The following is an 18121-nucleotide window of genomic DNA, read 5'->3' as shown; positions in this document are numbered from 1 at the left end:
CATTTTTGAAAATGCTTGTTTTCAAGATTTTGTTATTTAACTCAACAAATTTGGTTACATTATATCAACGAACCTTATACTGCAACCTGTATAATTTGCATATAGAAAACGTTTTATTCAAAGTGACCAGTGAGTGGTGACACACCCGAATGAATCATTTTTTAATGAATAAAATAATATCATGACTTCCAAAATATGCAATTTTTTGTTATGCAGTTTTTATTGTAGCCTGCTTGGCACCTTCAAAATTTCGAGGGATTTTCTTGATAATTCAATAGCAGTTACGAATCTTTAACAGAGCAATGAACAGAGCCGCTTTTGTTGGTTGACCTTAATCTAGGTACAAAAAATAACCGAATTATTTATGTTTTTTATGGGCATAAAAAATGACTCTTCGTTTCTTTGTTTTTAATTCAGCTATTTATAGCAAGTGCTAACTAAAAAAGATAAATTCCTTTAAAAATTCCTTTACACACTTCTGTGTAATTTTATGTTATTTTCCTCATTTTAAAACAGTTCTAGTCACGTAAAGAAAGATCATGGAAAGCTCAGTTTCTCTCCCCGAACGCACGCACTGGGACAGGATACGTTTCGCGCGCTTTCTGCTTGTCATTATTATAGTCTGTGGTGTTTTGTATGCAGCTGTCAAGGCCGCGATGTGCTGTGAATACGTTTAAGAATGAGAATATTGTAGGTATTTACTCTCACTTTAGGGTAAACTTGCTTAATTCGTACCTGCGCCTAAATCGTACCTCGTCTATATCTCCGCTTGGGTAATAGTTACCAGCGCCTCTGGTGGCATAAAATGTCAATAATAGTTGGCCTTATTGCCATGTGACAAATAAACACCTATTGCGTTACTCCTGACTAAAATACTGAACAAGTAAGTTTTTTCTTACTTTTTGAGTAATTTTTTCGCATACTTCACAAGAACTGTCTTCCAAGTATACCGTTCATAAGTTGTTTAACTGTTTAATATATATTTATGCGTATATTTGTGAATATATTTCACATAGTAAAGCCGGCTTGTTCGTTGACAGTTTTTTTTGCGGCAAATTTGAAATTCATTTGATACTTGTGCCTATTTCGTACTCGCAGCAACTTCTTAAAACGTACCGGTACGAACGAACGAAAACACCTCAAAAAGGAAACAAGCAAAAGAAACAAGATCAAGATGAAAATGACAGTTGGTATTGCAAAATATGTCAAGAAGACGTAAAAGAAAACATGATGAAATGCAGTAATTGTGAAGTATGGGTACATGAGCTATGTGCAGGAACAAATTAAAGAAGAAAATGTTATTACCGCGATGACTGTTAAGATTTGGCAAAGATCATCCGCTGTATTAATAAGAATTAATCTACGTACATTAAGATTAAGAAAAAGAGAAGAAGATTATTAAGATTGTGATTTTTAAGACTGTAAACCAATGATAGGATCTCAAAGTACGATTTAAGAATATACTAGTACTATTTAAGATGAATGGTCTTAAATCGTACTTTTTTTAAGTTTTTGAAAATTGTTTATTTCTCAGAAGTTTATAAGATTTATCTTATTTTTTGTTGAAATACTAATAGAACATTTGTGAAATTATAATAACTTAATATAAATAACTGTGTATCATTGTTCATTTCCAAAATTTTTGAGGTTCTCCTTAAGTAGTACGAATTAGGCAAGTTTACCCTAATTTAATTGACATAGCGGCATGTTGAGATGAACTGTAATAAGTTCTTTAATTGTGTTAAAAGGTAGAGCTTTAGTTTCTTTATTTAGGGTTCCAAACCGCAAAAGAAAAAAACGGAACCCTGCGGAACGAACGGAAGGATCATTTCGTTGTCCGTCCGTCTGTCTGTCTGTCTATGAGACTGTCCATGGACAAATCATGGACTGTCTCAGGAACGCGAAAATAAATTTTTGAATTCTGAAATTATCCTTTTGGATACGGATCTCGAAAAGTACATGATACACACTAAATAAACAGTAACATACCAATATCAACAAAACAATTTAAACCGTATTGCCCTAAAGATAGAGTTGGACATATTTTTTAGTTTAATTAATATTTAAAATTACGCGATTAGTACCTCTAGATTTTGAAATGTGATGTCACGAAACTTAGGACCCCTCCCACCCCTTGTCACACCATGTCACACTTTGTCGACCCCCTCCCCCCCCCCCCCCCCCCCTTTACGTGTGACGTACTTTATGGATGGTCCCCTACATACAAATGAGTATAAATCGAAAAATACCTCAAGAATATTATGTTATTCTAGGCAAACGTGATTGGAATTTTTAACTAGAACTACCTAATTGTCTAGCAATACCTACATATTATTTACAATGGTTGGTATTCCGTTGTTGTAAAAAATCTACTTATACACAATACTATATACCTAATTATTATACCTAGGTACAGGTTATAGATTTATAGATTGATATTAATATAAAATATTACACTATAATTAGGTACTAGTAATACGGAATACCTACACAGGAACATAATATAGAAACCAAGAAGATAGAATCCATCATGTTATCCGTGATAAATAGCCTATTAGACAGATTTTCTGTAGCCGGCCCATTATCTTCAAAAATCAAAGTTCAAACAAACTTCAAGCCAACGTTCTTAATTTTAATAAACGTAGGTACGTAGGTTTATATTAAACATTAAATATTTAATATCTTCAACTAATTAGCATTTTCCTCCAATATCGATAAGTTCTACCAATTTATTGATTATCGATAATTACCAAATCGCATGCTATGAATTCTACAGTATGTATAATACATATGTATTAAGTATTATCTATAATATAATTAAAAAGATACTGGTTCTGCTGACCCCATTTTAATAAGTCATCCAATTTTCCATGAGACTTATAACAGCCATGAACTACGAAAGGAACGAATTATGTTGAACAAGATTTCGCGCTACAATTGCATAGATACCTACGAATTTCTTAAATAAATAAACGAAAATGAAAAATCGTTCACCAAACAGAATGCATTAAAATGAATATTTATTAGTTTTTAGGTAAAATATATTCAAATTATTAAAATATTGCTTATTTCTCACAGCCATTAATTTTATTTAAATTGTATGTTTATGTAAATAAGCCAATAAATGTAGATTTGCGACCATAACCTACCCCGTCCGGAGGTCGTCACTTTCCCTCGGCGGGCTATCATCCCATCTTCATTGATAACATGCACATGCCATAGATTAATTTAACAGACGTTACGTTTAATACCTTATGTATTTTGGTAATTTATGATCCGGTTTACATATATTATATGAAAGTCTCATTAAAATATGAGGTATATTTACGGCATTCATTTATCTAAATTAGTCTTTTGTTATAGGTATCTACTGATTATATTATTTTGTATTTGTAAGGATTTTATCCTTTGATACTTTTTGTTTCCAAAAAATAATAATTCTATATCACTGTAATAACATAAAATTAATAGAATTCGTACTTTTTCCGAAACAATTTACAAATCTTTACAACATAAGCGTAAGTTCATACAAGTTTCCATGATAACGAAAAATACACTTTTATCATAACATTTAAGTTAAACTATCGTATCTACATGGTGCATATTCTTTGCAGTGCACGCCGCGGCCGGCCACGGGCCACTTTCCACACTGCGCTCGCGCCGCGCATAACGGGCTGACGTGTAACTGCGAGAGGACGTCTCGCACTCGCGTGTGTTGTGTATTGTTGCGTGTGCAGTGTTCGAATTTCAAATTTCAAATCGTTCTACCACAGACTACAGGTAAATATCTGTAAATTTCTATTTCATTATGCACAGCAGCGCCCATATTAATTGGTCGAATTTATTATTTATTTTGCTATTGCTTTTGCTTAGTCTCGTTGAGTTTATGATCGTACTCTCACTTTGGTATTTGCAACAATTAGATACTCTTATTTAGGTTAAGTTTAATTTGTTACCATGTAAGTTTAGAAATAATCATTTTCATATAAATTCTTGGTGGTTAATTAGGTATGTTGGTAAATGCGAAGGTTTATTTCGAAATTAATTTTGGAGGGTGTATGACTTCGTCATATTATTATGATTAATACGATACCTACATAATTATAGTTAATTAATGACATTTACCTGAATGTTTAAGTGAATATCCAATGTCCAAAACATATCTTATGAAATAATAAACATTTGCTTAATGGCCTACGTATGTGTTATATGAACATTTCTAGAATATCATAGAAAGTTTAGCAATCATTTTAAATTCCTCTATTATAGATAGAACATCTTCAAAATAAATTTTAAATTAAAATGCTCCATACGGATGTAGGCATATTGTAGGTAGGTAGGTTTTTCTTAGTATGGTAGGTATATAGGTAGGTATATCTAATACGAAATGACATGAAATGATCGACCATTTCATGAAATGAGCAAATCTACGATATGGCCACGACACATACCTACTAGGTGTTATATTATTTTAATTTTATTAAAACACGTCACATGTGAATAGTCAAGTTTCCCGCCGTTTCCTATCCCAAAGATGAGTGAAAAGGTGCGGAATTATGACGTGAAACACAGAAAACGTGAAACGTAGGTAGGTATTGGATGAAGACAGCCTTACTGTTGTTTCACCCCATTCTAAACTCATTTTTACAATTTTATATCATAGGTAGGTACCTACCTACCCTATTTTTACCTTAATATATTTTAATAGTATAGGTATTTTACCTTCAAAGGTATATAATCTTATACCTATCTAAACAACACAAAGGCACATACCTGTCTTATTGTCTATGCCTACCTACCTATTAAGTACCTATTTAGATCACGTTTGGTCGTCAAAATCGAATTAAGTTCGTGTAAAACCATTTTCTTAATCACTTCTTTTATGACCTTGTAATAATTAATCCGAAGTTAAATCCAATTAATGTACTTATAAATTAGATGAGAAACATTTGAAAAACACTACTAGGTACATACCTACGTCCAATAAGTCTCTACGAATTAAATACCTAAGCCACCCTAAGTAGGAATTATTTAATAATTTATCAGTGAGTGCGTGCTATAACTATGTTTTAAACTGTTCAAAAATTGTTTTTATAATTCAATTTGTAGATTGCCTACATACCTAATTACTTGCCTTATTTTTTTAATAATGGCCTTAGTTTTGCCTTAATTCACCCTATCTAATAAGCCTACATAGGTACATAATTCCCGATCTCAAACGTCTACTTCCTAACTAGTAGTTTCCGCAAGTATCAAAACAGTCCATTTAGATACTAATGCGCGTTTAATTACGATCAATGCAGTGACGTATCGACACAAATGAAGATTAAAGCATTTATTGGCGATTACCCTCGATCCGCGGTGTCAGGTGTCGTCGACCGCGTTTGTGGCGCATCTGCTTGCTACAAACGAACGAATTTGATACTTGGAAAATTATAATATAAAGTACGTTTGTACTTTGCATTATACTGATATAAACTTAACATTAATACGAGTTACTTATTACTAAATAAGTAGTATAAATCAAATCGAGACTTCTGCTAGGTAGTAAGCATATGCATACCAATGCTTACTCCTTTAAAATACGCAATTATTTGGAAGGTTTAAGTAAAATATAAACTAGTTCATTATATCGTCTGTGAGTGTGATTTTTCTCCTACGTTTTGAACGTCAGATTCATATATGAAATTGACAAAGATCAAGTATCAACGACCACAGATTTGTAATATATGTACGATCAATGACAACGTTTCGTAATATTGGCCTTATATCATTGCTGTAATTTAAATAAGTTTGCTTATAAGATGTTGGTTAGCAACTTGTATTGAGAAAAAATTGATTTTTTCTCAGTACATGATCGGTTTAAAAAATTACACGTAGGTAGTAGTTATGATTTTACACTTTTTTTTACCCAATATCAAAAATATTTTTTTGTATTTTAAATGTACCTACATACCTATTTAACTTAAAAATTCGATCGAATAATCTTGTGTCTGTTAATAAATGATATGGAACGACGAAAAAGTGGTAATACCACAGTTTACTAAATATAGGTACCTACTTACTATGATAATACGTAGTGGACCCGTTCCGGAGTAAAGACTAACAAAGCAGCCAATCCACTTGGGAAAATTAAAAAAAAAAATCGGTAGGGATTTACTGTTTACACTACGGGCTTATTCATAAAAATATAAGGTTTTAATTTTTAACCATACTTTAATTAAAGTGTTCTTTAAGCTGATATCACGTTTGATAGTATAGTTTATAGATATAAGATATCTATATTGTGTTTATTCAATACAAATCTACAAAATCTTACCCCTATATTAATGCACATGCAGCTAGCCGATGTTAGCGGAAGGTAAAACTAAAGCCACACCCAGATCGTCTCAACGCGGAACTGCTGAAGTGGGTCGCATTGTACGCAAATTCGCGCGCTTTTTAACCGCCACTTGCTCTGAATGGTGATGAGCACAGGAAAGCTAGGAAATGCTCTATTCCGGTGTCGGGTGTTTGTGAGAACGTGGATTTGCATACAATTTAGTGATGGGGAAATTTTTGTGTTTTTATTGACATATTATTACATGTTATAAATCTTTTATCTTTGAATAGGAGTGGTTTGATTTTTTAAGATTATTAAGGCCGCGATGTTCGAGATAAAGCATTTATGTATTGTTAAGTTTCATTATGTTTATTAGGTATATTAAAAGTACAATCATAGTAAAATATAGTATGTATTTTAATTTTTAATAATATAAGCACAGGATCTAAACAAAAATGCATAAGGCTATAATAGCAGTAAAAATTGACATATCAACGTGCTTCTAAATATAATTTTATAGTTGAAATATCAATGCTACTGACGATTAGAACGAAAATAATATTTCTGAAAGCAATTAAATAATAAAATGTTAATATAAATAAATTCTAAGACGCGTAATGGCCGTCCACAATATTAATTTTACGATAAAAACGTATTTCTGTAGAGTGTTAGAGCTCGAGCGTCCGCGTCGTTCCGTCAAATTACTTTCTAAGCTGTTTACAACTTACAATATTTATGTTTATCTGTTATTTATTTTTTTGGTCGGTAAGTAAGTAATTAGTAATTAATGAGACATCATTCTCGGGTCCGATTACAGTTTATCCTTTTTTGATGTCATAGAAATAGTTACCTCTCATTTACGTATTTCTTTACCTAATTCTTCTTAATTTGAAGAAATAATTTCGTATATAGAACTAAATTTAAAATTACAAAATCTTATACAGAAATTCAGAATACATTCTTTTTAATTTATATGTTGCGGTATCTGTCAACGGTATTAGCACAGACTACACAACGTTTGTATTCATTTCGAATTGATCCAATTCTGCCCCATTATGAATTTGTAATCAGAACTAGGTCTATGCTTTGCTTAGTTTTGTATTGAGCTCATAGAAAATGTCATAGAAAGGTAGCTCAGCATTTTTTCTTGATTATTATAAAACTACTTTACTCAATAATTATGTACATATTTATAAAAATAGAAAGAAAATGGAAGAAGAAGAAATTCGCAAAAGGTTCGTTTCTCTCATTCCATCAAGACAAAACAAGAATGCAGTCAATTAAATTTTAAAGTTACTTACCGGCTCTCTTTATACTATGTTACCATTGAGAAAATGCAATTTTTCACACCATTGAGTTATTCGGTCAAATATTAGTTTACGCATAAAAGGTTGCATTAATGCATAATAATTTATATCCTCTAACTGCTGTTAATAAAGCGTGGAATATAATTCATAATGTTATAAATAATTCATTATTTATTCAATTGAAACATTTTACAGGAATATAAAAAAAGATACAAGCAAACAGACAAAATATCCGTACCTACTTAAATTTTATTGCGTTAGTTTTTCTATTAGGTATTCCTGCATACCGTTATTACTGCATTACTTTTTTACCTACTGATATAATAACTGAAGAAAGCAAAGGTTTATATTGAATCTTGCTGTCACTAAAAAGTTAATTTCACAGACAATTAAATACGTAGGCCTAGATACAGGCTTAGGTACAACTTTTACTCGCAAACTATGAAACTAAGGAAACCTAATAGCTTTGTCGACGTAATATTAGTCAATAGCTAGTTACTTGGTGACGCAACAACCTACCATACACATATTATTATACTTACATGCGTGTAGTATATCATACAAATTAGCATAATTCGGTTATGTAACAAACAATATTCATTTTTTGTGTTACTTTTAATTTTATCTTTAATCCATTGCGCCCCGAGCGGCCCGATCGGGCCACGACACAATAGATTTTCTATTGTGTCTGTGATTACGGGGGCTGAGTTATCATGTGGCTCTATTATTTATATGTTCATTCACTGGTCGATAATCATATTGCGAGTTAAGCAACGCCAGCTGTGTTCAGTCTTCGGATGGGTTACCGCTTAGCAATAGCAACTCGGTTTAAAGCGACATTCAGATTTAAAGTGGATTTCATTTCGTCACCAACTAAACATGCAAGCAATGTATTAAATGACATGAAATGAAACGTTACAAAATAATCTAGACTAAGCAAAATAAAAAACCTTATCGAACAAAAGAGCTGTTCACACGGGTGTTGCGTCAGCTCGTGTGAAATGGCTCTTACAACTTGTAATGAAGGTACTTTTATATGGTTATGGTGTGTAGATATAATCTGGAATAAGAAGAGATATCCTTGAATCTTAATTGATAAGTTAATATTAATTATCCCAGACACAGTGTTGAAAATCTTATGAAACTAAACATATTCAAAATAAAAGTCTTGAAGACAATATATCCGAAACTTGTTCTAATAAGAACGGATTATGTTCGATACGATTGCTTCTATTTAAACGATAGCCAAGAAATATCGACGTACTATACTCTGTATGTTGCTAAAGAAATAAGCAGAAACTACTATGTACCTACACCAAAACGACACATACCTACCTCTTACACATTCTCATCTAAAAGAGCCCTTTGCTGGGAATGTACTATCATTGCAGATCAGTATCAAATAGTAACCAATAATAATACAGTTGGTCAAATTGATCAGAAATTACTCTTCGAGGTCATCGACACGTTGGACAGTTGGCATCTTGTGCCGTTGTAACTTTTGACACTGTTGACGCGAAATTAACTGCAATCATCGCTAAAGTAATTACTCAGAAACCTTCTGTTGGTCATCAGATATCTAATTCGTTGTTTATTTCCCGAAGTAAACACTGTACTTATAACGCATAAGGTAAATGAAATAAGTAAAATATTTTTGTACATGTATTTTTCATCGTATCTCAAAAGTATGATATGAATCGATTTTAAGCACGTTTGTCCTGGATCCTGCGAAAACCTTCTTATCTGAGAGTTATTATTTGATTCTTGTTGAAACAGACAATTGTAATAAAACAAAATTTAACAGTGTCTTCACTCTTCATAAACATTGGCCGGCGTAAAGCGTACTTGTATAAAAAGTGTCATGGTCTAATTGTATGACGAATTGCGATCAGTTAAGCCGTTTAGGTGTTATTGACACACAGACATCCGAACATTCAAACGTGTTTATGAACCTTCACATTTTCATTATAAGATTTTAATATAAATCTGAATAATCTTAGTAATGTAGATATGAAACATTTTGTTACAACCGAAGATAAGCCGTGAGATATATGAATTATGAAGTCGCAAAGAAGGCGAAAAACCGAGGGAATAAACGTTTTCGTTTCAATCCTTTATTATTTACCTATTCGTCTGATTGAATAAAGTCTACCCAGTGTATTTTGTATTATATAACGCAAAATTAACACTCCTATTTATTTATATGCACAAATACGATGATAACTACGTGTGACATTGGCCAAACAAATATTGAACACAAGTTAATTCCCATACCGTCACGTCCGATGTCGACACATAACAAGCACATACAGTAGGTATATGTCATTTGTTTTATTTTGCAATAAATTGTCGAGAAACGTGCGTTTAACCTAATTATTGAGGTTTGTGCGAAGATATTGATGTACCTGTTAAATTGTATCTTTTGAAAATGTGTGCTGCGCATTTATGACGGCTTAAGCCTTAAGCAACATTAAAATAAAATAAATAAATTAAATATTTATTTATTTATTTATTTTTTTTCGTTTATTAAATATTTTGGTTGCTTTAATGGAACTGTCTGTGTTGAACTTTCCACTGTGATTTTCTTCACATACGAGTAAGGTCCATGTTTTGTTCCTCGGTCTGGTCTATTTTTTGATAAGACCTTCAAGACTATAAAAAAAAATGTGTGCGTCTAGTGTACACACGTAAGAAGTGAAACTTCTTTATGAAATTATTTTTCAAAAAATAATTAAAAATAAGAAAAAGATGGCGCGTAACGGAAAAATGTCACGCGTAACGAAAAAATGTTACACTAAATTTTTTTCCAACTCCGATAAAGAAGTTTCACTTCAAAAATGTGCTGTATTTGTAAATAAGCATTTGAATCTGTGTTCTCAAATAAAAACACCTGAATCTAGTAATTTAGCTCACAATTTATGATTATCAATAACATACATTAGCAAACAAGATATTTTATCCCAATTCAAGCCGATTCTATAATGAAGCAGATATTGTATACTTTTATGTATTTTCTTAATTTGCTAAGCCTCTAGTTATGCAATTCCCAAGTTTTATAAATATTCAAGGCTACAATGTGTTACTCATTCTATAAAATATGTAATTCTTCAAGAAGTATAATTGCTTACTTGGAAACAATGGTAAATCTTTGTTGGCAATTTTTATCGCCTATAAATAGTATTTAATACTCACGATAACTTGATAAGAATAGTGAATCTAGATTTTATATAGAAAATATATATTTACGACCTATTAATATATAAGAGATATCACTTATAACCAAAAGGATACATGGATACTTATTCTAGCGTCATAGTGCATTTCGCTTATGAAATAAGTAAAAATTAAATAATGATTAAAACGAGTTCGAAAAAGAGGAGTTTGAGAAAGAGACGAGTCGATGAGTAAAAATAATTCAAAGTGAAATTATTTAACAGTTCCACGATTTCTATATTATGTAAGATATAAGACTCATTGAAACTTCCCTTGACCTTTAAATGTTTGTCAGAATCAAGGCTTCAAACGCGTAGGTGTTTATTGTAAAAGCAAATATGCAATCAGTTGTTTTGTTTTCGTATACTATGCCAATCAAATAGTGAGTTAATTACCTGCCAAAAATATTAATTAAAATTGACTGCTTCAAATTTCATATTTTTAAATCATACATACTTGTCGATAATTGTCGACATAATTGTCGATTTAAAAATATGAAATATTATGCAAGTTTGTTTGTGATGGGCAAAAAATCATCGTTCAAAGTCGGTTTATCATAATTCCTGAGAAACAGTATTCCAGATAATTTAGGCGCGGCGATTGGCATTCATTACAAAAATAAATGTCGATAAGGGATAACTTTGCGAAAATCTCATAAACTTGAAAACGCTTTGTTTGTAATTAAAATCCATGTGTGAATGGAGTCTGAATTCAAAGCCTCTAATAGCATTGCACAATTTGAATTTGAAAAATATATCGTCCAAGCATTGTGAGGATTCCCCATTGTGTCCGTTTCTCACAGCCTCTGGCCCTGCCTCACAGCCTCTGTCCGGAGACAATCCGAGTAATTAGGAGATGTTTTTTATTGAAGTAATAGGGCCTTATTAGTCGACAATACAAATACGTAGACTAGGGATTGCAAAAGAGACGAGAAACGTAAAATGCTTCTCATTTTGATATGTAGTGTCACTAAAATTAAAACTCTGATCTAAAAAAATGATAATATAAAAGGTGGATCTGTAGGCGCTCTAGAGTTGAACTTTTATATTCGAAAGAAACATCATATTATGGGACAGAAAATATATTTGACCACTTTTTTTTTATTTGGTGTTAGTAGGAAGCGTTATTTCTTTCATTAATAAAAAAATATTTTTCTGATAAATTTCGTTTACAAAATCCGCAACTTGATTAAACCTCCAAAACATTTATATGAACACAATAGAAGAGTTCGTTAATTCAGCAAACCATTGAACACAAGTAAATTCGCGTGGAAGGACAATGTACCGAAATATCGGATTGTTATAACAGTTAAGGTAAAGTGAGCGATACAGTACGAGCCGTAATGATCGCGTGCTGCTTGTTGCGTAACCCACGGTCCACGTACAAGCGGTAGCGGAGAGATTAGTTCAGAATATCATATTTGGTGACATTTTTAATATGCTCCAAAAACTTTTAATCCTATCCTATCATAAAAACCTGATAATAACCACAATCAGAAGTGCAAGCAACAGCGAAGCCATTAAGTCTGAATGCTTGAATGTTGTTTCATTCTTTACTTTATCGTACAAGACCTAAAATCCCATCATATAATTTTCTGCTTATAAAGTTATAAATAAATAAATAAAATCTTTATTTGAATTCATACATTAATTTGTCACATTGGATTGAGGTTCAGGTTCAGTTATAAATGCGAACGATCCTATAGAAAAACAAGGTTCTGGCATTAGTTTGTTCCCTGAGATTGTGTAATATCCATGTTTTCTACGGTAACATATTTATTAAATTAATTGTAGGTATGTGGTTTTCGATTCGTCAGATCAGCTATATTTTTTAGAAAATATGAACATTGGACAGTCCTTTCAAAAATATTCTACATTCATAAGAACCGTATCTAGAATCTCGACTTTTGCTGGTATTGTGTTTAATTAAGTAGCTTTTCAAAGCTCATACCTTACACCATACACAGATCAAATTCTCCCCCGGCGTTACCTTGGACCACACGAGCAATTCACAGGTTTTCGTAACAACTAGTTATCAGCCGATTCTCCTCGACTCATTGAATTCCGATCGGATCATGTGTTCATGCACCATAGTACACTTGTTGGATTGTACTGTTACGAAAGAGATGGTCGCGGAAGATTTTCGAGTACGTATATTAGATTGATTGCGGAAGAGATCTGTGAAGTATATTAGTTTGGAATGTTTATTAAGTTTTGCTGTTGATGGATTTGGATTGAGATGATGTTTTATTCGTCTTCATTGTGAGGCGCCCAACCTGTTTTACTAGGTTGAAAAGTATCATGTTTCTTAATGTCCAGTTTATAAAGTGCATCCTAAAGCTTGAGTCATTTTGCAACAACAAATTTTTAGTTTACATATTTATATTATTATGATGTACTATGTATTTGGTTAATTTACTATTATAATGTCTTTTGTTTGTGAGAAATTGGATTTAAATCAGCTTTGTTTTTTTGCAGATCGAAGTGCAGATATTGTGGAATCATTATCATTGTAAGTAATGCGATGAATACTATATTTTAGCCAAGAGCAAGTTTGCCTTCTTTTAAGCCTAGGACAAGACACATTTGATATATTGCGTCTGACAAACAAACAAAGTCATAAAATACATAAAACGAGATAAGACCAAATGGTTCAAGGCTTCATTTTTATAGCAATTGAATGATAGATATAATTTGTTACTAGTGTAGGTTAGAAAAGAAAATATTTGGTTTTGCAAATGTAATCTCAATATAAATAGTCTTCTCACAATAATAACGAACGGCCAGTATGAATTTGATACCATCAACATTATAGTTGCGCCATTGATCATGCATTTACTTAAATGATCTAGCATTAGGAAAACAACAACCTCTTATCAGGAAATTTGGAGACATGTCTTTTTTGTGGGTGTCTTTTTTTCGATAGATTACTGCTTGCATTTGTGTAGATGTAAAACTAATTAATAACGATGAAAATACAAAAGGTTTTCCTGAATATTAGCGCCCAACAATAGCTATTAGTTACCAAATGGACAGGTACAACCAATTAGGGTTTTAGACAGATAGTCCATCCGCCCACGGGATATCACTTCACGGTAATCAGTTAGATAATCTAGTCCCATAGATTTAGTGTGAACGATTGTGGAATAATAAATAGGTTTAAGTGTTTGGTTAGGCTTTAGGTTCCCTGATTCTGTGCATTGAGATGCGGAAACAAATAACAGTATTTTCTCGTATCTATACTAATATTATAAAGATGAAGAGTTTATTTGTTTGTTTGAACGCGCTAATCTCAGGAACTACTGGTGCGATTTGATAAATTCTTTCGGTGTTAGATAGCCCATTTATTGAGGAAGGCTATAGGCTTTTAATCCTATCCTATCATAAGGCTATATATCATCACGCTGCGCTAAGACCAACAAGAGCTTAGCAATGCGGGTGAAACCGTCGAGCACAGCTAGTTTATTAATATGAGAGTTTAAGACAAACATCATAATCGGATTAAAAGTGATTTGATCTCAGCGTAATTATAAAATATGAGACACATAACACATTATGTAATGAATTACGTGTTGATTCTTAATTTATGAATTGGTAATTATTAATTACTGGTGCACATTTTTGAGTATTATATCTGATATTTCCTGTATGTATATGCTTAGTATTTACTTGTTATAGGTTCTGGTATTTGTCGTAGATACTCAAGTTTATATAATAGTCGGATACTCGCGACCGCGACTGTGTACAAGATTTTACAATTAGTACTAATTTATTTCTACATACAATTTTTTTGAAGCTTCTTGCAATTTCATCCATTTCTTCTTTCAATCCATTTAGATCTCACATTCTTCTAGGACAAGGCTTACCTATGTCTCATTATAAAATCTGAAGCGAGAGAAGCGAAAAATATTTTCAGGACCAACATTATTCACTTCTCTTCATCATTTGTTAACTTCTTGTCCCGTACCTATTCCAAACCAACTAATTTCATTGTATTCGAATGCCTTTTCTATATACCTAACTATTTTCGCGTTACTATCTTTCGCCTACATTATTACCTATCTAGTACACAATAACTACTAGACACATTTTAGTGGGATAACAACCCACAAATGATCTGTCACATCAACTTGTCGCGGATTGAATAACATTATGTAACGTTATATCAATAAATGACTTTCTAGTCCGTCAACCGGTTCGTTTGTCATTGTTTAACAATAATTATCACTTTCACTCACTTGTATTGTGTGACCACTCTCTTGATTGACCTTACGATCCTCTCAGGAAGCGATGAGCTTTGCCATCGTTTGATTGTACTTTCTATGCAACTATGTGGAGAAGATATAGTTATGAGTTGTTTGTGTATGATGCTATTAAACTATGGATACTAAAATCTCCAGTACATTTGAATATCTGATAACTGATTTAGAAAATTTCACTTGAGTAACATTTATTGTCATTCAATTTAATTAAATACGAGAAAATTGTATTGAAACGGCGTTATTGATCTTGCGTATAGTGATAGTTTATGCGCTGAAGTATCTTGTGTTGCGAATATTACACAGCTCAACAAAAAAACAATTTTTTTTTGTTGCCCTGGATATTTCTACAGATTTATATATTTCAAGTACCCAGTTTGTGAATGTAATCATTAAAATTATTTAATTGGCTCTAGTTTTTTTTTAATTTGGATTTTCATATATAAAAATTTCTTACGGCCCTTCAGAGTACGGGTTACTAACAAGTGTTTATTTTTACGTTTTCTGCACATTTATTCGCTCAGACATAACCCTATTCTATAAAACTGACTGTAGAATATCAGAATAATAAATGGTTTCTGTAAAAAAACATTTTTATGAACAACAATGTTCGGTTTGTATTGAGTTAAAGAAACCCAGTAGCACTTGGTCAGCAAAGTGGATAGGTATACGAAATTCCCTTGATGTTTTTATTAATAGAATTAGACAAAGCAAATTCATTAGGAATAATTAATAAATATGAAAATTTAGGCCTTTGAGGGAATCTAGAAGTATAAGAAGAATACACGATGGCCCTACAGGACGGGCGCGCCGGGCGTGTCGACAATTATTGATAAAAAATGAAAATTTAACAAAATTTAATAACTGATGCTGAATGTAAATAATGGAGAGATATAGTATTAATTAATTTAAGATTAATTTAAAACACCAAATTATAAAGAAATGGCACAACAGTTGTTTAAAAAACTTCATTATTTTATGAGCAAATACGAGCATAAAGCTACACTTTGCCCACAGTCTCCTGGATAGATATCCAGTAAATCTGCGGAATTTCTGTGAGAAACAGGAAGAACACATCGAAAAAGAAGTAAAAATTATGGAATAATGGTATCAGGGTATATGGGATCGTCACATGATGGCAGATTACTGATGGTCCATAAGAAAACTATTGTCCAAAAATTAACTAAGAAGAGAAGCTTATAAAATCTATTTCCTTGTACTATTTCATAAGTTTTAATGATTTTTCTCTATTTTTATATCCATTTGAATTAATTAAATACTAAAACAAAACAATAAGTAAAACTTTGTAATAAATAAATGATGTAAAACAAATATACCTTCTATTTCATGCTGCGTTTTAGAGTCTAGTAAGAAAATTAGGATAAAAAAAAACTAGAGCCAATCTACCAAAACCATTAATAGTTCTATATATAAAATGCATTAAATTATTCGAAACCACTTTCACATCCAGGGCAACAAAATCATTGTTGACCAGTGTTATTGATGAATTTTGTTCAAAAAGACAGACAAACATGAAATCTCTTCTTATACTAGATGCTTATGCAATATGTATAGGTCCGTCAGTATTATTACGTAAACTATAATCTTTATACTTATAAATTATAATTAGCATCTGGCAATATTATAAAATAGCTGTCAATAATCGAAACTGGTTCTAAAAAATTCGAACATAACATATGTTTAGGAGAAAGTGTTTATTTATGATTATGTATAGAAGAATTTCACGAAGAAACAGAAAATTGTAGGTCATTTTACACGTTTGTAATGTTTGTTTATGTACCTGGGTATATGTACATAGTGTAGGTACGCATCAGCGTAGAACTAACGGGTTCGATTTCTGCTGGAGGACAACCAAGAAAAGAAGATAATTTTGAATTCTCGTAGTATTAAAGTATGTTGTGTTTTTGCTTGAAAAAATACTATAAATTTTCATTAATCTAATCTAATCTATTATAAAGGCGAAAGTTTGTAAGTATGGATGTATGGATGTTTGTTACTCTTTCACGTAAAAACTACTGAACCGATTACAATGAAATTTAGCACACATATAGAGGGTAACTTGGATTAACACATAGGATAGTTTTTATCCCGGAAATCCCACGGGAACGGGAACTATGCGGGTTTTCCTTTGCAAACGCGGGCGAAGCCGCGGGCGGGAATCTAGTATACTTATACGTTTAATCAATACCTGTTACATATCTATCTATATTGCATACCTACATGATTATAAAGATTTTTTATCTGAAATCAAATATAACACTGGGAGATAAAAAAATAATATATAAGAAAACGCCACAGATTGCAAATAAACTAGCAATATTAAAAGTCACTTTTTACTATTAAAATACCGCGCCGACAAAGCCAACAAAAATGAGCAGTGTTGCAGTCACAAGAATTTGATATCATCTGGCAATAAAAAGTTAAATACTATAACACTAGCTGGTAACACCACGGTTAATGGGCCGCGGAATGCTGGCCCATTTCCGAGGCTTTTTTAAGCTGCCGATAGACGAGGTAGATAAACGCAGCGGGCTTAAACGCCGACATATAGTTTATATTTAATAACATGGCACCGTGTTAAAAATTCCAACACGGAGTCTGCTATAGGAAATATTTTTCATTGTCATTTATTAGTCTGGCCGCTCTAGTACAATTTTACATTGGTGATTTTAATAAGTGTTCTGTCTTACGCATAACTTGAAGTCGACTTCAAAGAAAAAAAGCAAAGTTTTTATAATTTTCAATAAATCGATTGCAAAAGTTTTAAATTAGCAATACGTTTAAGTTATGAAACTTCTCACGAAATCATACATTGCGTATCAAATGTTATTATGAGTTATTTTGATAACCATTACATTAAAAATTTAATATTTGATTACTTAAATCACTCTGTCTAAGAACACCTTAAAATGATTATGAAATAAATTGATCTTCTGCATTCTAGTTTTAATTAACATCACGTACTGTACCTACTGTTATAATCTTCTACTATGTATATAT

At 31.9% G+C, this 18121-nt stretch overlaps 1 protein-coding gene across 1 annotated transcript in view; it reads left to right on the top strand.

The window, feature by feature from the left end:
- The first annotated feature begins 3657 nt into the window (after positions 1-3657).
- LOC123693864 overlaps positions 3658-18121 on the top strand; it is a 106593-nt gene continuing 92129 nt past the window's right edge. The window contains exons 1-2 of the mRNA XM_045639126.1: positions 3658-3780; positions 13320-13353. The gene's annotated coding sequence lies outside the window, so the exon portion shown is untranslated. The remainder of the gene's footprint in view (positions 3781-13319; positions 13354-18121) is intronic.

Source organism: Colias croceus, chromosome 1, assembly GCF_905220415.1.
Source record: "Colias croceus chromosome 1, ilColCroc2.1".
NCBI lineage: Eukaryota > Metazoa > Arthropoda > Insecta > Lepidoptera > Pieridae > Colias > Colias croceus.
This window is presented reverse-complemented; position numbering and strand designations above follow the sequence as displayed.